The 24,617-nt window shown below is 40.0% G+C and overlaps 1 pseudogene; it reads left to right on the plus strand.

Annotated features, from left to right (window-relative positions):
- The first annotated feature begins 6,651 nt into the window (after positions 1-6,651).
- On the plus strand, positions 6,652-7,257 carry LOC119232716 (ras-related protein Rab-7a-like; annotated as a pseudogene).
- The last annotated feature ends 17,360 nt before the right edge of the window (positions 7,258-24,617 follow it).

The following is a 24,617-nucleotide window of genomic DNA, read 5'->3' on the forward strand; positions in this document are numbered from 1 at the left end:
CCCTTGTAAATAAACCTTTTATTAACCTTTCGTGTGTGCCTGCAGTAGAGCATTGATAAGTCCTTTTAAGCACATGGGTGAGGACCCACAGTCAGGCACCCCGTTTTGTATTGGGGTTGCTCTACAAGATCAGTATAACCCTAACACTACAAACTGACAAGAACATTACAGGAAGAAAATGAACAGAAATGCAAAAACTCTAAACAAGGAATGGAGATTAAATTTACATGTCAATCATTAAAATTTAAGGACTAACAAAATAAAAGGAAAAAAAATCATCGCTTCAGTTTAAATGAAGAGAAAACATTTGATAAAGTTTAATAGTTCATAAAAAAGAAACCACTCACTAAACAAAGAACAGAAAGAAACTTCCTCAATTTGAAAATGAGCATCTGAAAATACAGTTAGTATCATACTTAAGATTGAGAACAAGATGGGCCTCCCTGATGGCACAAGGGGTTAAGATGCAACATACGAGGCTGTCTGCAGCCACTGCAGACAGGGAGGTGCCCACATGACGCAGCAGACCTCTCCTGTCTTGCCCGCTGCTTCCCTCAGCAGTGTATTTCAGTCGATCTGCCTGTTCTGTTCCCCACTCTGTCTCTGGTGAATCCTCTCACCACCCTCCCCCACACCTCTGGCCTGTACCCCAGTTCTGGTGCACATAAATAAATAAATCTTAAAAAAAATAATAAAAGCCTTGTTTAAAAAAAAGATTGAGAACAAGATAAGGATGTCCACTCTTATAATTTCTGCTCATTGCTCTATTGGAAAGTATATGCAGTGCTATAAATTTTAAAAAAAGCATAAAGGTAATAAATATCTTTATGAATATCATAATATCATAAATATCAATCTTTATGAATATCATAAAGATTTCAGCAGAACTTCCAGGCCAGGTGCAATGAACATTCCAATGCAGGCATAATCAACAAGTTTGCTTACTTAAAGCTCTTTCCCTTTCAAGATTCATGGCAGGGCCTCAGCACTCTTATCTACAAGGTCGGGCAGCCGGCCAAGATGGTCTCTCTCCAAGGCCATCCCCGAATGCTTACACCTTTTTGCCCTTGCCTTGCCCGCCTTGTCTGGGGACTTTGCCTGAAATGGTTGTGCGTGCTGAAAAACGATGCTATCAATGTAACAGATATGGAGACAGTTGTGTATAAAAGGAACCCTTCGTCTTTAAACAGGTGCTCAGACCTTGCACGGGGATACCAGGTCTGGGACCTCATGCATGAGTAATAAAGCTTCTCCTGACCTCACCTTTCCTGAAGTACTGCTTGTTCTTCCTCTTCCTGGGTAAAAGGCTAGAATTTATTTCTACAAGAGTTAAAGTGGAAAAAGTAAAACTTTCTTTATTCACAGAATCACAGATTACATGATCATATATATAGATCCAAGAGAACCTATAAATAGAAACTGGAGCCATTTAATGAACTTAACAGTTGAAGCTTACAAAGTCAGAATATAATACCAATTATATTTCTGTACATTAGCAACAAACAACTGGAAAATCAAATTAAAACAGAAATATCATTTCAATAGCATCAAAAAATTGAATATGCTAGAATTAATTTAATGAAATATGGACACAATATCTTCATTGAAAAGTTAAAAATCATTAGAAATTAAAGAGACTTAGATAGGTATATTCTGCTCACAGTTTGGAAGACTCAACTCTCCTTAACTTGATGTGATTGAATACAATTGCAATAAAAATCTTAGAAGAATTTTTAATTTTTTTAAATAGACAAGTGATTTAAAATTTATATGGAAATGCAAAATGCCCAAATTAGTTAAGACATTCTTGAAGAATAATACAGTTGGAGGACTTGCTTTACCCTAAAAATAATGCGGCATTTAGGAAAATTCAAATAAATTAATAAAACAGAATCTGAGTTCAAAAATAGACCTGTGGGCCTCCCTGGTGGCCTAGGGGTTAAGTCTCAGCACTCCGCCTGAGTTCGATCTGCCAGGGAGCTGACCCACATGGTGCAGCAGACATCTCTTGTCTCATCCACTGTTCCCCTCAGCAATGAGTTTCAGTCAATCCACCTGCTCTGCTCCCCACTCTGTCTCTCATTCCCCGCACCTCTGGCCCACACCCCAATTCTTCTATGCAAATAAATAAATAAATAAATTTAGACCTGTAATATACAGTAAATAAAAGCTTCAGAGCAATTCAATTAAAAAAAAAAGGAAATTCTTCCAACAAGTGATCCTGGAATAATGAGATACCTAATATAGAAAATATTAAATTTGACCCCTAATAATGGCTAAACACCATTAATTTTTAAAAAATCTAAATGTCAAAGCTAATACTATAAATCTACTCAGAGAAAAATTAGTAGACTACCTTCATAATAATTCTTAGCAAACATGGGCCTCCCTCGTGGCGCAAGGGGTTAAGCGCCGCACTATGAAGCAATCCACAAGGCTCTGAAGCACAAGTTTGATCCCCAGCGGGCCAGGGAGCAACCCACATGGCACAGCAGACCTCTCCTGTCTCCCCAGTTGCTCCCCTCAGCAGTGTATTTCAGTCAGTCTGCCTGTTCTGTTCCCCACTCTCTCTCTGGTGAATCCTCTCAACCCCTGCCCCCCACACCTCTGACCTGTACCCCAGCTCTTGTATGCATAATAAATAAATCTTTTTTAAAAAAAGAAAAAAAATAGTTAGCAAACAAGTTAGTAAATATAAAAGGGAATTCTGATAACTTGAAACTCATCAATATTAAACTTTCTGTTCATTCAAAGAAAAACATTATGAAGTGAATGAAAAGAACACAGACAAAGAGAAAACACTGGCAACACAAATATCAGACAAAGGGCTAACATCCAGAACACTTACTAATAAATGAAAAAAGTAAATAACTCAATTTTTTTTAATGAACAAAAAACTTGAACAGACTGTTCACAGAGTAAGATAAAAAAATAGCACATGAAAAGGGATTCAACAACATTTGACATCAGAGAAATGCAAATTAAAACCAAAATTAGATACACTACACACCCACCTGGAAGGTTATTTTGGAAAGAATGAAACCAAATTCTGGCAAAGATGTAAGAAAAATGTAACTTTCCAACTTTGATTGTGGAAGCATAAAATGACAAAAGACATTTAAACACATCTGATCGATTTAAACACATCTATCCTTTTACCCAGAAATTCTACTTTTTGTTATTTATCCAGGAAAATGAAAGCATGTATCTACAAAACCATAGCTACTCAAATGTTCACAGCAACTTTTTTCCTAACAACCAAAACCTGGGAAAAACCCAAATGCCAATCAACAAGTATAAAAATTGTGGTACTATGAATTACATGCAGCAACCTAGATAAGCCTTAAAAAAAAATCCCGTGGGGGTAAAAGAAGCAAGACCAAAAGAGTATACACAGTATACTGATCTAAAGCTGATCTAAAGGGACAGAAACCAGAGCAGTGGTTGTTTCTAGAAGTGGGAATATAGGCAGGAAGGAATATTCATGGGTGATTAAAATAGTCTATATTTTTATTTGGATAGCGGCAAACAGGTGTATAATTATGCAAAACAAATCTAATCACATTTAAGATCTGTGCATTCTACTCATTCATACCACAAACAAAACAACAACCTGAAATGTGTTTTTTTTAATACCATAAAATGATAAATTGACCTGAATCAGTATCAGACAGTCCTCCCCAAGATGTTCAGAAAAGACCTCCCCAAAACATGTGTCATTCTGTCATGTAGATTATTTCAAGCTGAGGATCATCGAGATCCCATAGGTTCACAAGAAACTTTTACCATTTCCCTTTACCCAGAATTGGGTTTTTACAGGAAATAGCCTTTTTATCAGAGAAACCTTCCATATAGCAGGGTAAACATCTAATTACAGAACAGCTGGTCTTCCGATGTGAGTCCACATGGCCTGATCTGGTTCCTAAACCTGAAGAGTCAGGTAAAGAGACTGAAGCTCCTTAGAAGATGGGGAGAGGAAAGTGCTGTGTTGAAGGCAAACAGAGCTGTGCTTAGGGGTCTCCCACCACTCACTAGCAGTGTTACCATGGCAAGTTACTTAAATTCACCCAGCATCCATTTCCTTATCTGGTCAAAGGAAATAATATCATAATCTCACAGCTTTGTTCTGAAAATTAAATGAGATCATGTACAAAAAGAGTTTAGCAAAGTGCCTCTTAGGAAAAAGGAAATCTAGCCAGAAAATGATGACTGGCAAACTTGATTTTCTGTCTAGGTGATCTGTCCATTGATGTAAGTGGGGTGTTGAAGTCCCCTACCACTATAGTGTTGTGGTCAATGTCTGTATTCAGGTCTATTGATAGTTGTCATGCATAATTTGGTTCTCTTCAAGTGGTGCAGGTGCACTATGGGTATTATATCTTTCTGATGTATTGATCCCTTAATTATTATATAGTGTTTTTTTCCTGTCTCATGTTACCTTTCTTAACTGGAAGTTTTCTTTATCTGCTAAAATTATGGCTATCCCTGGGGTCCCATTTGCTTGTAAGATTGTTTTCTAGCCATTTACTTGGAACCTATGTTTTATTTTATTTTTTAAGGATTTATTTATTTATGCATACAAGAGCTGGGGCACAGGCCAGAGATGCAGGGGGTGAGAGGACTCACCAGAGACAGAGCAGGAAACAGAACAGGCAGACTAACTGAAATACACTGCTGAGGGGAGCAGCGGGTGAGATAGGAGAGGTCTGCTGTGCCACATGGTTGCTCCCTGGTGGGCTGGGAATCAAACTCGTGCTGCAGAGGCTTTGGATTGCTTCATAGTGCTGTGCTTAACCCCTTGTGCCACCAGGGAGGCCCCAAACCTATGTTTTATCTTTGGAGCTCAGATGAGCCTACTAGAGGCAGCAGAATGTTGGATTTTGTTTTTGGATCCAACCACCTTCTCTGCTCTTTGACTGGCAAGTTCAATCTATTTAAATTTAGAGCAATTATTGATATATGGGTATTTGCTATTGCCATTTTGTCTTTAGTTTGCTGATTCTATTTCCTTATTTTATTTTTTGTGGATTTTCTTTGCTTTGGTTTAGATAAGAGTGTTCTTTTCAACATTTCTTATAGGCAAGGTCTAGTGTTTGCAAACTCCAGCTTTTGTTTATCTGGAAAGGCCTTTATTTATCCCTTGTATGTGAAAGACAATCTTGTTGGATATAGTGTTCTCAACTGGCAATTTTTATATTTCAGTATTTTGAATACTTCATTCCTAAAATTATAAATTTTGAATTATATATATTTTATCATGCACATATACATATTCAGTAAATATCTCTCACCCTATTAAATGCAGAAACAAAAATTAAAGGCAAACAGCATTTCTGGAGATAAGCTGCTTCATTTAATATTGATAAAATGTTCAATTCACCAGGAAGAAATAATAATTTTAAATTTGTTTGAACTTTATAACATGATTCAGAATACATGAAATTACAATTGACAGAACTACATGGAGAAGAAGACAAGTTAACAATCATACTCACCCTCAAGCACTAGATGCCTCTGAAGACCAGTGGTCTTTGAGGGGCCCAAGTTACACTCCCCTAACTTCAGGGGCTTCTGCCTGAACCTCCTCCTGTAGGCACTAAGCAGTATCTTTACCACTCTGGAGTCTTCTCCCAAGCCTAGACAAAATGAAAACAGTAGCTTTTTGAAGAAAAAAAACAAAATAGTATCCCCTAAACTGGTAGTACAACCAGAGGAAATTGTGTAATCAAAAAGAACAAGAGCAAGTGAGAGAGACAGAGAGGACTTGGTAAACTAGGACTTGGTAAACCAATTCACATTCTGATGGTTAGAAATACAAAGAGGTGGAGTGAGATTAAGGTAATAGGACAGATCTGTGGCTTTTAGCCATTTTGGAACCATCCGTTCCTGAAGAATCTGATGAAAGCTGAGAACTCTTTCTCCAGAAAAATCACTTGTACAGAAAACTTATGTGCCTAAAGAATTCAAGACCCACTAACACTTAATCATGATCACTGGAGTATTTGGACCGCAAGTTAGGAACCTCTACTATAGAATCTATGATTTAAGGTTCTTGTCCTTAAAGGAAAATTTCATAAGAACAAGACATGGAAACTGAGTCAGGTATACAATCACCTCCCAGGGAAGTCATTTGCCTCGGTGAGCAACACGATCACCCAAGACCCAAGTTCTGAGCCAGAAATAGCATGGAAAAGACTGGAAACACCCACACTTAACTAAGAATCCTTGAAAGTGATGAACTGAGAGATGCTCAGTAACCATTTTAGGAAAACTTAATAGTAAAAGAAAATCTGCTTGTGAATTTGGAAAGGATAAAAGCCTCTGTGAGACCCTGGGGGTGATTGCCAAGTCATTCGTGGCCCATCGATGAAATTGATTTTGAAGGGCACCAACCAGGTAACTTTGGTTTGCACAACCCACTGTATTTTACAGAAGAAATGGTGGTGAGCTTGGTGTGAGGCAGTTTCTAGATCATGCTTTAATGTTTTCAAAAGTAGGCCTGCAGCAGTGGTAGAAGTGGGAATGGAGCCATAAAGCCAAGGATTGCGCAGCTACTGCATTGACAGTTTGGGGAGAACAGAGCCTCTGTAAGCCAGACTTAGACTTCTGAGCCCCCATCCTCCTTTGCATCTTCTCATTAAAAGGAAGACCCCCACATAGTAACCGCATTTGAAGGATGACCACTACGAAGAAAGGGTAGCTTAAGGTGATCTCCCTGGGATTCTGGAGTTGGAGAGACATCACTTACCTTCTAGCATGTGAACAAGAAGTTCAGGAATCAGTCAAAGCCGCAAAGGAGCAGACCTCTGACGGGCGGCTATGATGGGTGACAGGCTATTTACAATGCAGACTGGGGACACGGCAGGACAGGAGCGATTCCATCTTTTGGTGTGGCCTTCTGCTATTTGATGTGGTGGTCCCCAACAAGTTCAAAACCCCGTGAAGATGAGTTTTCTCACCCAGGCCAGTCCCTGGGATGCTGAAACCTCCCCTTGGTTGTGTTGGGAAATAAGCTTGACCTGGAAAACAGACAAGTGGCCACAAAGCAGGCACAGGCCTGGTGCTACAGCAACACAACATTCCATACTTGGAGACCAGTGCAGGGAGGCCACCAGCTTGGAGCAGATGTTTCAGATGATTGCATGGAGCACGCTGAAACAGGAAGTGGAGGTGGAGCTGTGCAGTGAATTCCCTGAACCCACCAAACTGGACAAGAAAGGCTCAGCTAAGACCTCAGAAAAGGCCTGCAGTTGCTGAAGGGGCAGCCAGAGCAGAGGATAGGGTCATTCACAAACCAAGAACATGCTTAAGGCTTCCAACTCAGGACCCCTCACCGTGCATTGTTCCCACCGCCAAAATTATAAGACTTAGAAGCAGCATCCTGTGACAGTCACCAGAATGGATGAGACAATCAGTGTGAATGAGGATGCACGGAACCCAGAGACCACACCAGTCTGGAGAAAACAGGACAGTCTCCTATACCAGAGGAAGCTCCAAAATCAAGGAGTCCAGAGAACCACTCCCCACACCTGCCCTACAAGAGGTTCCTGAATGGTGCTGCCCAGCTACCTGCCTCCCAGCTGGGGAGGCTGGGCAGCCTGGTCTGCTGCAGTCCATGAACCCAGATCTTCAAGATTCCAGGCAAAAGGACAAGGCCTGTGGGCTGATCATCGATCCACGTCTTGCAACAAGGGAGGAGTGAGAGTGGTTAAAACAGGGGAGACAGACACCGGGGAGCTGGGGGGTTGCGTGTGGGTGGATTATTGGTGAGAGGCCTCACCTAAGGGGAACAATAGCTATAGAAAGATGACCCACAATGTAAGAAAATAAATAACTTAAAAAAACTTATGAAAAAAAGACCCTTCACCGTATTGAAACAAAACATAAAGTGATCTATCCGGTTGCCAAAAGAAACCCCACCAAATACATTCACCCCTCCACATACAACACATGTACATGCATACATAGACATTTACACAGACAGGTGTACATACACACAGGGAGACACACATACACCAGAAACACACACACATATACAACACACAACTCGACACAAGCAGAGTCCAGCCCACGCGTGTATGGAGGTTTGTCCATCCACGACAGAAGTCACTTGGGTGTGGAGCTGACATAAGTTTATTCTTTTTGTCCACTGGAGAGAGAGAGAACCATTTGCAGTTAATCGTGTCTAGCTGTCTGATTTTTTAAAAATGGTCTTGTGATCTTTTTACTCTACTCCCTGCCACTTCTCCTGTGACGGTTACCACTTGGGAAGCCAGGTGCCCCGTGCTTCATGACAGCCTCACACTTAGTCTGATCAGGCTGAATTTTGTCTGTATCTGTTAATGCTTGTTGCTTTTAACTAATCAAATCTTTCTTCAGTACCCATTTATGATGTAATATTTCTTAGAAAAGAATCTTACAGTAATAAGATTAATATAGTATATAGTTAATATATGCAACCAATTAAAATGCATAAATTAGTATAAGAAAAAAAAAGTAATGTAGATTTTTTAGAGTTATTGTATTGAGAATAACAGCAGAGTAAAAGATGAGTATATAAAGCTTGTGCTTTACTGCCATGTGATTTAAAGCAAATGTATCCTTCATGGACCTTTGATTAGAAAAATTTGTACTTGGTTATAGATTATTGCAAGTCAAATCATTATGCTATACACTTTACATATATTATAGTTTTATCTGTCAATTATACCTCAATCAAACTAAAATACTTGGGGCGTCAAAATGCTTTGATGGGGGTTTGCCGTTTCTCAGGTGACATATGCTAAAGTATCTGCAGATAAAATGTCTTCCATGGTCTCGAGTATATCTCACTGAGCACGACATGTTTACCCACCACACTAAATATGGCACACTGGCCATTTTCCTTCACGGAGAGACAATTGATGTTGTAGAAAATGGAGGTCATTTGGATAAACAAAAAAGAGAAGAAATAGTTATATAAAAATCACCACACAGAGATAAATTGCCTTCCTGTACACTTCCTTTTTTAGTAACCAGGGAAGAGGCAGAAGCGCTGCCGTAGTGTGTGCCCTGTCACCCCATTCCACGAGTCACTAGGGTTAGACCGAGAATGAACACCCTACCTGTGTTAGTCAGGATTTAGTTAGGAAAACAGACACCACTCTGGGTTTTTCAGACCAAATAAAGAGGAAATTTAATAAGGAAATGGTTAGACAGGAAATGGAAAAGCTGAGAGGTCAAACACAGGATGTTGAAGCAACTGAGAGGTTAACAGCCCAAGGCAACTGCTATACTAGGACAGAAGGAGATTTTACCAGAGCACATAATTTGGGGGCAAGGCGAAGGAGTCTCGGTGGTATATTTTGAACTTTGGTCTTTCCTCCTCTCCCTGCCCTTTGGGCCCTGAGCACCTTTTGCTGTGTTCCTCCTGGAGCTTGCCTTGGGTTGTTCTGCTGGCAGTTCTCCTCTTGGCCTCTGCTGCTCTGCTTTGGGCCCTGCCCGTTTGGCTGGACAGTTGCCAAGGAGGGAATGGTTAATTTCAGAGTTTGATTCTGTGCTTTGAAACACTTCTCTCCCCTGCTCCTCTTCTCCCTCTCTTTAGTCCCTTTGACTCTCTCACCGGTAAAACTCTTTGGGCACACTACAGTGTGGTTATTTTGCTTGTATACATACAGGTGGGCACAAACCCTTAGTACGGGCAACATGGATTTTTCCCCTTAACAGTATAGGGTACGTGGTACCCTTAAGTTTTTCTTGGGTGCAAATCTCCCATCATCCCGACCCTGAAGATTCCTTTCACCTTTCTCAGTGTCAGATTCCTATCTGTTGGATCCCATGCTTTCTGCTTCTTGGTTTATTCTCTTGTTCAGGAAGCACAGCCTCCAGTAGCCTCTTGAGAAAAGAGACATGGGTGTTTACGGCTTTGAAATCTTACATGTCTGAAAATGTCTTTACTTACCTTCACACTTCATTGATAATTTAGCTGGGTGCAGAATTTTAGGTCAGAAATAATTTTTCTTCCAAAATGTGAAGGCATTGTTCTGCTGTCTTCTTCTTGTTTCCAGTGTTGTTTGTTGAAGCTTGAAAAGCTAAATCTGATTCCCCATCTCTTATATATGATCTTATACTCTCTCTCTCTGTGTAAAGTTTTTTTTTTAAGGATTTATTTATTTATGCAGACAAGAATTGGGGTACAAGCCAGAGGTGCAGGGGATAATAGGATTCACCAGAGACAGAGCAGGAAACAGAACAGGTAGATTAATATACTGCTGAGGGGAGCAGCGGGTGAGACAGGAGAAATCTGATGTGCCATGTGGGTTAGCTCCCTGGCCAGGATCAAACCCGTGCTACTGGGATCAAACTCGTGCTACTGTGGCTGCCAATAGCTTAATAGTGCTGTGCTTAACCCCTTGTGCCGCCAGGGAGGCCCTCTGTGTAAAGTTTTTTTTTTTTTAAAAGATTTATTTTTTTTAATTTTTATTTATACAGTAGATGGGGTACAGGCCAGAGGTGTGGAAGGGTGAGAGGATTCACCAGAGACAGAGCAGGGAACAGAACAGGCAGATTGACTAAAATACATTGCTGAGGGGAGCAGCGGGTGAGACAGGAGAGGTCTGCCTCACCATGTGGAACCCTCACCAGCCGGCGGGGATCGAACCGGCGCTGCAGAGACTGCGGACAGCTTCATAGCACTGCGCTCAACCGCCTGCGCCACCAGGGGAGGCACCCTCTGTGTAAAGTTTTAAGATCTCATTTTTTGTTGCTAAATTTCCAAGTTTCAACCACTCACCACCCAATGCGCCAAAAAAATTGAGAGCAAGAGTTGGTGGGAAGAAAAAGGTTAATTCGGGGGCTAGTAACCTGATATGGTTTGTGTTTCTTTATTGAGTTGTCTATCGTATATAGATTTCTCAATGTGCTGGATTCAATTTGTTAACATTTAATTTTTTATTTATGTTCTGAAATTGGTTCTTCTGGTATTCTATTTTCTTGGGTTTATCAGGCCTTATAAAATAAATGAAGAAACATAGACATTTAAAGATGGACAGACCTGAGATTGAATCTGAGTTCTATGATTGGATCTGTAACCTTCAGTAATTTAATCTTCCTAATCCTGAAGAGGAGTAACATTTGGGGGGTATTCCCAAATGGAAGTGTACCAATGAAACCCCATAGGATCTGGAAAGGCACAACCTTAGGTGAACCAAAGTACCACAAAAGTTGTGGGTGAAAAATGAAGTTAAAGGGCCTCCTTGGTGACCTGGAGCTTAGGTCTCAGTGTTATCTCCGCTACAGCCTGAGTTCGATCCCTGGCCAGGGAGGCGACCCACATGGCACAGCAGACCTCTCCTGTCTCACCCGTTGCTCCCCTCAGCAGTGTATTTCAGTACATCTGCCTGTTCTGCTCCCCACTCTGTCCCTGGTAAATCCTCTCACCTCCTGTACCTCTGGTCTGCGCCCCAGTTCTTGTAGGGATAAATAAATAAATATTCTAAAAAATAAGACTAAGAATTTAAAGCTTCAAAATATCAGTGCAGCATTATGTTTAAAATTTATCTACAGCAAGAATGTATTCATGGGGTCATTTTCAAGAGGTACTATATTAGAATCATTGTTATAGAAAATATTTCCTCTGTACTTCCTCTGCACTTTCCAATGTGAATCTAGTATTCTATTAACATTTTAATGATATGTGGAGTTTAGTTATCCCTTTTTAAAGGCAAGGTTATTTTAGACACAGGGGAAGTACAAACATAAGAGAAGCCACAAATCTAGTGTGGCTTCAATTTGTCTCCCCTTACTCCCCAAATGATTTGAATTCTCAATGGATCATTTGCCTTATCTATTCATCTGTCTCCTGATTCTTTATTTTTTAAGTTTGTATATGTCTGTGCTGTTTTACTTTGGATACATTTTCTAATTAAAAACCACATGAGAAATATAACCAGTATAATAATACCTTATATGTACATATTCTATAAACAGCTGCAATGATTAAAAAAAGATGCGGTGTAGATACACAATGGAATACCACCCAGCCACTATAAAAGGACGAGAATTGTGACCATGTGGGTGGAGCTTGAGGGGATTGTTCTATGTAAAATAAGTCAAATTGGGAAAGACAAATGCCATGTGACTTCACTCATATGTGAAGAAACAAACCAAATGAACAGTAAAATAAAACAAAATAAAATAAACCCATAGATTTTCACAACAGAATGCTGGTCACCAGCCAGAAAAGGAGAATGGGAGAATGGGGGTTCAAACTGATAAAGGGGGTCAACTATATGGTGTTGGGTGGAAACTAGATCTTGGTGGTGACCATAAAGTACTATATACAGGTGTTAAAATATAAAACTGTACAACTAAACCTTTAAGAAAGAGAAAAGAAAACAAAACAAAGCAAACTTTGCTTATTTATGGGAATAAATGGTGGTCACGAGGGGGAAGGAGACCAGGGTGGAGGAGGAGACAAATCAAAGAAAGGGGTCAATTGTACAGGGTTCAATGGGAGCAAAACGGAGTGGGGATCATGATCCTATGTGAGGGTATAAAGTTACATTAAAGATAATCAAGAGGGCCTCCCCTGGTGGCGCAGTGATTGGGCGCTGTGTTGCGAGGCTGCCCGCAGCCTCTAAAGCACCAGTTCGATCCCCGGCCACCGGGAGGGTCCCACCAAAAAAAAAACAAACGAAAATCAAGAGGAAGAAAAACTAAAGGATTCAGGAGACACTTAAATGAGCAGCTCGATGGGCTTGGCAAAGAGGAGGAGATAAGGGTGACTTCTAGATTCTGACTTGCACAACTACAAATAAATGATGTGGTTCATAGAAACTGGGAACACTGAAGGAGGATCAGGTTTGGGGAGGAAAAACATGCATTCAGGTTGAATAAGTTGAGATTGAGGTGACTTTCATTCCTGAGAGTTGATACGCTGTAGGCGACTGTGTGCATGGGCTGATCCTGGAGAAGTCTAGGGTGGAGGTGCAAATGTACTCTTGCTTTAGGGCACCATGCAGTGCCATGATCCAACCTGAACTTCCATAATAACCTTTACCCCCCTCTAATTATGTTTATTGAGGTAAAATTAATTTACACGCTTGTATTTGTTTTCAGGGTTACAGGGTAGAGGATTAAATAGTCAGATAATAACCAGCCTGTTAGTGGTAATATACAGGCAGACTCAATAGGGCACAAACATAAAATCGAAACTCTCCACTGTCCTCACATCTGCCTCTGGGTTATATTATAACCTGTAGCTTTCTGTTAATTTTTATTTTCAAACCTCTGCAAATGTATGTTCTCACACCACGCCCACCATAGAAGTCCCAATAATCCTCCACCCTGTTCCCCTGGGATCCCTCCCTCTCCTGCTCTCACTCTGCCACCCTCCCCATGCCCCATTGGCCTACACATTGCTCTGGCTCCCTCAGAGTCAGGCTGGGAGAAAGGATGAGAGGTGAAAGAGCAAGGATCAGGGTTCCGCTGTGTCCTCTGCAATCTCCAGAGGACATAACTGAAGTGTCCAGGAAGTTTTTCACACACTGTCCTCATACTAAGTAGCATCAGAGTGGCTCATTTCTGCTGCTCAACTGGCATCCAGCTGGGAAGAAGAGGTTGCAAACCATTCCAAGTCTTTACAAATGGTTCTCTTGGATGGCAGCTGACCTGGCCACACTGTCCCACCCACTCTTCAAAGAAATGACCCTTTCTTTTGTTGAATATAGATCAGAATACGAAAATGCAATTAATGAATGCAAATGAAATCACAAAATTGAGAAATCCTATTTTGCAATCCCTGTTGAAATAACAGATCCAGATAATGGCCCTAATAAAATCTTTAGATGAACTATATAATGGGTGGCTAGATGAAGCTGATAACAACTGAACTTAATGATCAATCTCAGCATCATTAAAAGTGATTCAACCAGACATTATAGCCCTCCCAATATGATGCAATAGGAAAATCAAAGCATCACCTATCCTTGCCCCCCCCCAAAAAAAATTGGATCTGAATTATATCAAACCTCTATATCCATTTACCAGTTTATGGGAAATAGGAGAGAAACACACTAACCACACTGTTAGCATGTTATTGGTCAAATCCAGGTCATGGGAAACACTGCAGAATAAATAACTCAATTTTCCAACAAACAAAATAGCACAAAAGACAGACCTAAAAGGAATAATGCCAGGAACTATCATGGGGGTGAAGGAACTGTTCTGTATCCTGGTTGTGGTGGCAGTTATGAGAACCTATACATATGTTAAAATAGAAGCGTTCACCAAAAATGTCTATTTTACCACCTGATAATTTTTATTTTTTTATTTTATTATTTTTTTAATTTTATATATTTTATATCATTTTCTTTTTTTTTAAAGATTTATTTATTTATTTATACAAGCACTGGGTACAGTCAGAAGCACGGGAGGGTGAAAGAATTCACCAGAGCCAGAGCGGAGAACAGAACAGGCAGACTGACGAAATACACTGCTGAGGGGAGCAGCAGGTGCAGCAGGAGAGATCTGCGTGCCATGTGGGACCCTCACCTGGTGGCCGGGGATCACCCGGTGGCAGAGGCTGCAGGCAGCTTCGCAACCCAGCACTCAACTGCCCGCGCCACCAGGGAGGCCCCATTTTTCATTTTTGCACAATGTATGCATTTTCATCTTGGTTGAATTATTTTTTTAAGATTTATTTATTTATTTATGCAAGTACTGGGTACAGTCAGAAGCGCAGGAGGGTGAGAGAACTCACCAGAGCCAGAGGGGGGAACAGAACAGGCAGACCGAGGAAATACACTGCTGAAGGGAGCAGCAGGCATGGCAGGAGAGGTCTGAGAGCCATGTGGGACCCTCCCCGGTGGCCAGGGACCGAACCAGCGCTGCAGAGGCTGCGGGCAGCCTCGCACACAGTCCAGCACTCAAATGCTGCACCATCCGGGAGACCTTTGGTTGAATTTTTAAATAAAAAATTGAAATGGCATGAAAGGATACAAAAGGAAATATAGAGGACTCTTAGAAATTAACAGAGAGAAGAGACCTGACCAAATATAAGGTGTGATCTGTTAGAATCTGGATTCAAAGAAAGCTGTGTTTTATCACACTGAGGGAAATATGAATATGCACTGACTATATTTTTTAAAGCAATGTGCAATCTTCTTTTTAAGATTTATTTATTCATGCAAGAACTAGGGTGCAGGCCAGAGGTGTGGGGGTAAGAGGATTCACCAGAGACAGAGTGGGGAACAGAACAGGCAGACTGACCGAAGTACACTGTTGAGGGGAGCAGCAGGCAAGACAGGAGAGGTCTGCTGCACCAGGTGGGTAGCTCCCTGGCCAGCGATCGAACTCGTGCTGTAGCGGCTGCAGACAGATTCATAGGTTGCATCTTAACCCCTTGTGCCACCAGGGGGGCCCCAGTTGTACCGACTATTAAATAATTTTATGCAGCTATCTGGTATGGTTTGATAAGTGATATGGTTATGTTTTTTAAAGTCTTTATCAGTTAGAGATACATGCTAAAGTGTTTAAAGGTAAAATGATATGGTATCTGAGATTTTTAAAAAAATACTCCAGAAAAAAAATACATCTACTAAAATAGATACATAGTAGATGATAGAATAAGAGTGGTATTTTGTATCTTTGTTCACTGCCCTGCACTCATTATCTACAAGGGTTAAGGTGTATGGCAAATAGTAGGTGTGGCATGTATTAGTTGAATGCATGAAGGAAAAGTCCACTCAACATTTTGTCACTTCTGTTACTGCCTATCTCACAAACTGCCTAGGCATGTGCTCCCACACATGCCTTTAATGATAACTCTACATCTAAGCTCTTCTATCGCTCCAGCGATAGAAGTATGTAGTTCTGCCCCTTGATAAACCCCTGTCTAAAGTCTTGCTCAGACAGAAAACAACACCACCTTACTGGCTTCATTGGCTTCAAAGTTCAATGATTTCAGGTTCAACACAAATTTGCATTTTCTTTTATGGCTTTCACTAACCACAAGAGTCCGTGTTAATCCAGCCACTGACCAGCTTTCCAACTGCATCATCCTTCTGTCTTCTTCCATGAATTCTACATGCCAGTGCCACAAACTACTTACTATTCACCACAAACATGGATAAATGAAACTGCTCTGCCTTTGTCCCGGCTTCCCTCTGCCTAAGATGCTCCTTTCTCCTGATACATCTAGTGAGTTACGTTCACTTTTCAAGAGTCAGTCCAAATATTAACTCCCATTAAAGACTTTCCTGACCCATCCAATCTTTGTGTTTCTGAGCTTTGATTAGAATTCTTATGCATTTATTTGTGTTGTCACCACAGGGCTGCTTCTCCCAGTAAACAATGGGTCACAACAACAGCAGTATCATCACATACTAATCCAGTGCTTACTGTACACTATTCTAATCACTTGGCATATATTGACTTTTCACCTTCAAGAAAAATTTATAGGTACATTTACAACTTTACATATGGGGAAACTGAAGCCCAAAGAAGATGAAATAGCTTTCCCAAGGTATACATCTAGTTATGGTAAAGCCAGGATTGCAAACACAGGTGGTCTGGATCCACAGTCTGTGCTCTTAATAATTATTCTACATTGTCTCCCCACACAAGAGTGCTTTGTGCTTGACTGCAACCTCTGCCTAACTGTATTTTAAGGCTTCTCAAGCGTATTTATCTAGAGATAAACAGTATTTTAAGTTTCATATATTCATGATATGAACACAGGACTCAAGATATGTACTTTCTAGATGAATTTAAAAGAAGAAAGAAAGAAAGACAAAAAGGAGGGAAGGGGTAGATGAACAGAGAGAGGACAGAATGGAGGAAGGAAGGGAGGGAGAGGTAAAATGGAATAGGAGGGCAGGAAGGAAAGAGGAAAAACTCATCTCAAAATTACAAGAAATGACCACACTAAACATTAAAATCTACAAAATGTTATAAGAAACATTAAAGAATACATAAATAAATGAAGAGGTATACCATGCTCATGAATCAGAAGACTCAGGAGAGTTAAGATGTCAGTTCTCCCTAAATTGACCTACATATCAACACAATGCCAATAAAAATCCTGGGCAACTGTTTTATAGAAATGGACAAGCTCAATTCTAAATTTAAATAGAAAAGCAAAGGGTCTTGAATATCCAAAACAATCAGGAAAAAAATAGGAACAAAGTTGGAGGACTTATACTAGCTGACTTTTAGTACAAAAGGAAAATTTCACTCAGTTTTTACTCAGCTAAAAACTATGGACATTACATGTAAGACTTACTAGAGAGCTAGCTAACTATAAAGCTAACCTACTCTATTATTGCATATAAATAACTATTAATATATGAAATGGTAAACAATTAGTAGTAGTAGTGTGATATTGGTATAGACAATGAAATAGAGTCCAGAAATAGACCCACATATATATATATATATATATATATATATATATAGTCAATTGATTTTTAATAGTTTCGAAGCTGAAATAGGATAATCTCTTTTTAAAAAGATTTATGTTCTCAACAAAAGGTGCTGGAATAATTGAACATCCATATGCAAAAAAAAAAAGGTCTTAATCTTTGCTTTATACCATATATTAAAAATAAGTTAAAATAAATAATAAACTTTATTGTAAGAATTCAAAACTATAATACTTTTAGACAAAAGTACAGGAAAATGTCTTTTTACTTTTGTTTGGGTGGTTTTCTTTGCTAGGGCAAAAAAAATCAACTACAAAAGAAAAAATTGATAAACAAGACTTGATCAAAATTAAATACATGTGCTATTCCAAAGACACTGTTAAGATAACATAAAGACAAGTCACAGATTGGGAAAAGATATTTGCAAAACCTATACCTAATAAAGAACTGTATACAAAATATATGGAGAACTTTTACAACTCCCTAGTAAAAAGATGAACAACTCAATTAAAAAAAATAGGTCAAATATTTTAACAGACACATCACCAAGGAAGATATATGAATGGCAAATAAGCACACGAAAAGAAGTTAAACTTCATCAGTCACTAGGTAACTGCAAATTAAAACTACAATGACTGAAACTTAAAAGACTGTCAACACCAACTGCTGGAGAAGATTTAGAGCAATTGGACATCGCTGGTGAGAAAGTAAAATGATACAACTACTTTGGAAAACAGTTTGACGGTTTCTTATAAAGTTAAACATACAATTACCATATGACTCAGCAAGTCCACCAGTAGGTGTTTATCCAAGAGAAAAGAAAACATATGTCCACACAAAGACTTGATGTATGTTCATAGTAGCAATAAATCATGTTCAAAGCAGCATTATTCGTAAGACCAAAAACTGGAAACAATCCAAATGTACATCAACAGATAAATGGGTAAACAAATTGTGGTATAGTCATGAAACACATAACGATGTTTCAGTCAGCAACAAACCACATATATGTCAGTGTTCCCCAAATGTAGCCTAGATATGTTACAGCCTATCCCACCTCGTTTATGTCAGTATACGCTATAATGTGCACATAACAATTGCCTACAGTGCAATTCTCAAAATATATCACTGTCATTAAGCAACACATGACTATACTCCTATACAATGGAATATTAGTCAGCAATCAAAACTTGAACTGAAGATGAAATAGATTCATTTCTCCCCGTACTTCCCACTAAGTGTAGCTAAAAATGATGGCCATGACATACATGACAATTACAAGAAGCTGCTTTAACGTAGAGGTAAGAACACATTCGCTAAGCACTTAGGGACCTTAGGAATGATATGACGTGGCAGTGAGTTCCCTGAGTTTTCTTATTGCCTCAGATGTCTGAGACTGAATGCTGGAGAAGCTGCCTACCTGCGAATACTATAAGACATAAACAAACAAATCCCTAAGGAGTCCTCCTCTCTCTAGAAAGGGAAAAAGTAAAGGGCAACCTAGAAAGACAGAAAACTTTAGGATCTCTGTATCCCAATCAAACACCATGGCAAGAACCACAGACCCGATGGGCAGCCGCACTAACGAATGCTGGATGGGGAAGTAGCAATGCTGGATGGGGAAGTAGCCAGACGCCCCTCTTGCTGGGCTGCCACAGGCACCACTAACATGCCCCTGTAGAGAACATGGAATGGAGAGCTGGGACTTCCCATCCTACTTGGTGTTGATGAGACTTCCCTTCCAAAAGGTTAGGGGAAACCACATGGGAATCCGGGCCTTCCACTCCCTCTGAGTAGTAATGAGACCCTCCTACCTCTCCCCTACAGAATCAAAGCAGGCCAAGAGGATTGGCAAAGTGGATTAAAAAAACACACGCAACTATATGCAAGAGCACTGTGCTGAGTGGCAAAAAAGCCCATCTCAGAAGGCCATATACGGTACGATTCCATTTATATAACATTCTAGAAATGACTTAATTATAGAGGTGGAGAACACATCAGTGGTTTTTGGGGGTTAGAAATGGTGAGAGGAGGAGAGGGTGTGAAGCCAGGGAAATCCTTGTGGTAATGGGATAGTCGTGTGTCTCACTGGCAATGGTTACACAAGTCTACACATGTGATAAGTAGACTGATACACACCCATTGTACCAGTGTCCTTTCCCCAATTTTGATATTGTGCTATAATGTTAAGACATTCATGGACCCTCTTTTTTTTTTTTTAAGATTTATTTATTTATTTATTTATTTATACAAGACTAGGGTAAAGGCCAGATGCGTGGGAGGGTGAGAGGATTCACCAGAGACAGAGCGGGGAACAGAACAGGCAGACTGATGAAATACACTGCTGAGGGGAGCAGCAGGCACGACAGGAGAGGTCTGCTGTGCCATGTGAGACCCTCATCGGCCGGCCGGGACCAAACTGGTGCTGCAGCGGCTGCAGACAGCTTCACAGCGCTGCGCTCAACTGCCTGCACCACCAGGGGAGGCCCATTCATGGGCCCTCTTTGTCCTATCTTTGCAATTTCCTGTGACTGCATATTTCAAAATTTAGAAAAATTGTAAACTACTAAAAATGAACCACTGACAATCATAATAAACCTATAGATGACAAAGACTTTATGCTAAGTGGATAAAGCCAGATACAAAAGTATAGGATACATGACTCAATTTATTTATGAATCTAGAAAAGACAAATATAATCTATAGTGACCGAAAGTAGATCACTAGTTTGCTGGGTGCATGAATATGAAGCGTAAAGGAATATTTAATATTTTGAGAGAATGAAATGTTCCAAGTATTTATGTGATCATCGATATAAGGATGTGTGAATCTGTCAAGACCCATGGAAATGTACCTTTAAAATGAATGTAGGGCCTCCCCGGTGGCGCAGCGGTTGAGCGCTGGGTTGCGAAGCTGCCCGCGGCCTCTGCGGCGCCGGTTCGATCCCCGGCTGCTCCCCGGCCACCGGAGGAGGATCCCACATGGCGCGCAGACCTCTCCTGCCGCCCGCTGCTCCCCTCAGCAGTGTACTTCGGTCCTTCTGCCTGCTCTGCTCCCCACTCTGGTGAATTCTCTCACCCTCCCGCGCTTCTGACTGTACCCAGTGCATGTATAAACAAAACAAATAAAATAAATAAATAAATAAATAAATAAATAAATAAAAACATGCCTCTATAAAAAAAAAGGATTAAAAAAAATAAATAAATAAAATGAATGTATTTTATTGTATATAAGCAATAAAACAAAAAAGATCATCGAATCATTTAGTTTTATAAATAAGAAAAAGAACAAAATATTTTAATGTATATCCTTTAATACATACATTATACTTTAATATATATTAAAATATTTAATTGTAAGTTTTTTATAAATATGGCACACAGGCCCATTTAGATATAACTGTGAAAGCCAAATCCAATTGTAATGCCCAATACATCAGTACCCCCACAGAAGCCTTGCTAATACCAACACTTTGTATACATGCTCCAGAGTAATACTCATCAATTGTATGCGCCCATATTATCCTCAACGACTGAAAGCTGCTACTTTGAAGGCCTATTTGTGTTGATCAATTACTTCACTGATTGTGCAAAAGCACATTCCCCAAAAAACAGAGAGTGACAAGACTAGCATAAATATAATATGGAGACGATTCTTTAATATAAGAATATAAGGGTTTCTGGTTACAATCCACTCAGATTACAGCAGAGACTGAGATCCAACTATTGCTGACATACTCCACGTTGCCAGCATATAAAAGTACAAGATCATCATCAAATGACCCCGGAGAGAACTCCCAAACTAAAAAGTTTCACACAGATATCAAAATATTAGTGACAAATCCTCTGTACTATCTTGACAATTTTCCTGTAAATCTAAAACTCTTCTAAAATTAAAAGATTTTTAAACTATTCCTTTCTAAGATAAATCACTGGATTTTTTTTTTAAATGTCAGGGACACTGACCTGAGCAGGAGCTGTGACATATTTGGAGTATGCCTCAGTGAAACAGCCGTGATGTCCCTGGCTTTTCTGCCACTTTCTGATGCCAGGTAGAGGTCAACTGCTCACACACTAATGCTTCTGAATGGATTTGTAGAAGAGAGAGAGAAATCCACACCCAAAATCCACCCCCAGAAAAGCACTGGTTCACTCTTGCTGCTGCTCACAGAAATACATCCAGACAGCAGGAACCATGGAAAAGATAACAAGATTTACAGGCATATCTTGTTTTTTACACCTCTACTGTATTGCACAGATAATTGCATTTTTTACAAGTTGAAGACTGGGGCAGCCCTGAGCCAAGCAAGGTGAGCAGAGCCATTTTCCAACAGCCTGAGTTCATTTCTTGTCTCTGAGTCACATTTAATTAAAGTATGTACTTTTTTTTAAGACATAAAACTATTATTGCACATGTAACAAATTACAGGATAGTGTAAACATAACTTTTAGATGCACCAGGAAACCCCAAAATTTATGTGACCTGCTTTATTGCGATATTCAATTTATTGTGGTTGTCTGAAGCCTACCTGAAATATCTCCAAGGTGTGCCTGTTCCATAAATTCATCAAAACTGGCTGGCCAGTGGGCAGGTGCTATCTGTCTAGTGATGGAAATTTGGAATATTTTCTTTGAACAAATGCAAATTGAATCTGAGAGGCCAAAACAAAGTGATTTTCTTTTAAGAACTGGTGGGCAGAATGCCTTGCCATCCTTCCTGTTTGGCAGGCAGGTACCAGCACAAAATTTGATCCGTAACCCCCAAAAATCCTTTTTTCTACATCTTAAAGAAATATTAAATAGTGAGTCGAAGTGAAAATACCAGGCCAGTCACTGAGCAGTCTTCCCACTCCCAAAGGCAGTGCCTTTTAAACTGGCTGACTCACCCAGAGTGGTTCTAGAAACATGAAAAAGATCAGGAGATGCCACTCTCCTGCCCTCGAGAAGGCCCCAGGAATTAAGAGTAATGTATGAGAAAAGGCTGTAGGGAGGGCTTAGGAAATTAATTCCACATCCATATTCACTTGCATTGATCTGGGGTTGCCTGGGGGAAAATCACCCACAGGTTGGCACATTGTTTTTAAAGTCACTGTGTCTTAGACCTAGACCACAGGGACCCGGGGACTCTAGCCTAGAGGTCTGTGCTTCTGCCTTACACTGCACATTATTTGGGATTCTTTGTTCACATGTAATAGAAAGTCAATTCAAAGTGACTTTTAAAAAAGAAATGACATTTATTGGTTCCTATAATTTAAAAGTCAGGAATAGTCTGACCTCAGATGTGGTTGGAATAAGTGGCTGCTTCAAGGGGTTCAAACCAGATCATCCAGACTCTCCCTCCATGACCCACTTTGCTTTCCTCTATGCTTGGCTTTATTATTCTCTGACAGCTTTCTCCAAGTGAGGCCACTAGAGTCAACAAGTCTATAGTCTAGGAGGTTGGCAGCCTCAGTGGAAACACACTCTTCACCCTCTCTATTTTCATCAAGGTCCTAGAAGTAAAAGCTTCTTTGACTCAGATTAGCCCATCCTGGGCTATGTGTCCACCTCTTAAATGATCACCATCCTATAGGTTGTGATGCTCTCAGGGATCATGTACAAACGGACAAGGAGCAAAATCATTAGGTCGCCTGAGATTCGCCAGTAATGCCAAGTGCAAGTAAAAGCACTAACAGCCAAACACCAAAACAAAACAGGAATCTCTGGCAGGCTGAGCAAGTTTTTAGATTTTGTTCTCAAGATAATGATAATAACCCACCCATTAAACTTCAGAAGCTTCCCTGACGGTCTGGAGTTGTTATTAGCTGATTTATATTTATGTCATAAATTTAAATTATATACATGGCACTTAGAAGAATGTTTGACCCAAAGTACGTACCTAGACTGTTAGCTGTCAGTGTGGCAGAAGGACCCTGGAGAAAGAAAAAAAAAATCCTAATAGTCAGGTGGAGGCACAAGACAATTTAATCTACATATTGAAAGGAGTGTAACCTAATTTTGTAACAAACCAGTAAAGCAGGATATATTGGTTAAGCTACTCTTTGCTTCTTTGATTCATAGTTTGAAAATTAAGACTATTTTAAAATATCTTTTCAGAGACCAGTACAATAGAATTCGGCATAGAATAAATATCCAGTATTTTACAATATCACAGACCCATAGTCTGTGCTCCTACGCCAAGCTCTAACTGCAGAAACGATAGGAAATATATTACCAATAAATTAAAAACTATGCTTCAAAACTGGAAAGGGAATGGCATTGGTGGAATAGAGAGAGATAATTGCTTAAAGACAGAAATCATACCAGATTACTGAAATGGAAAACTGTAGCCTAGAACATCAGCAGGAATTTGGAGAGAGGATTATGTTCCTCTCCCTCAGAGAAAGTAAGACCAATGCCCTGAGGTGTTGTAGCCACAAGGAGGCCATCCACACAGAATATGGAGCCTCCACACCCTGTACTCAGCTTTCACATACCTCACCAGCCACATGCCCCATTCACTTCCAACTTCAGCGAAAACAAGGACAAGATTCAACCCTGACGGCAACACCGGTCCCCTCCCCAATTGGGCTGTGAAAGCCAACGCAGCAGTCTAGAAAATAACAGCAGCGTGAAGAGAAGTGCACAGAAACAGGATCACCAAACAGCTGCCACACTTCTAACATCCTAATGGAGACCCAAAATCAAAAAGTTGGGGGAACTTATACACAATGAAAGAATAAGGTATCAGAACAGGATTTATAAAGTAAATGTACATTTGTGGAATAAAAATAACCAAAGAAAACAAACTTGCATACCTCTGAGGCTCTGTGAAAAATGTGGTGGCTGGTGGGGGAAGAGGGGAGAGGAGGGGATTGAGGGAGTATGTGAGTTGTGTGGCGTGGGAGTGAATCGTGCACATGCTGAGGTGTGAGCAGTACTCCCAGAATTGTATACTTATGTAAATGAATGGTAAATCAATAACATTTGGGAAAAAATAAGTATGATTAATATCTCCAGAGATAAGAATGGGCAGTGCATTCATGAAATAGAAATTGGAAATTATCAAATGAGTAATTAGAGAACTAGCAAATAGAAAATTATAAGTGTTGCAATTAAAACTCACTGGCAGAAGGAAAATAACTAAGGATGAATTTGAGAGTTGGAAGACTCAGTCAAGGAATACTCTTATACTACCACAAATAGAAATAAGGCTTTGGGGTCTCCCTGGTGGCTC

Source organism: Talpa occidentalis, unplaced genomic scaffold, assembly GCF_014898055.3.
Source record: "Talpa occidentalis isolate TD23 unplaced genomic scaffold, MPIMG_talOcc4v2.1 talOcc4.7, whole genome shotgun sequence".
Taxonomy (NCBI): Eukaryota; Metazoa; Chordata; class Mammalia; order Eulipotyphla; family Talpidae; genus Talpa; species Talpa occidentalis.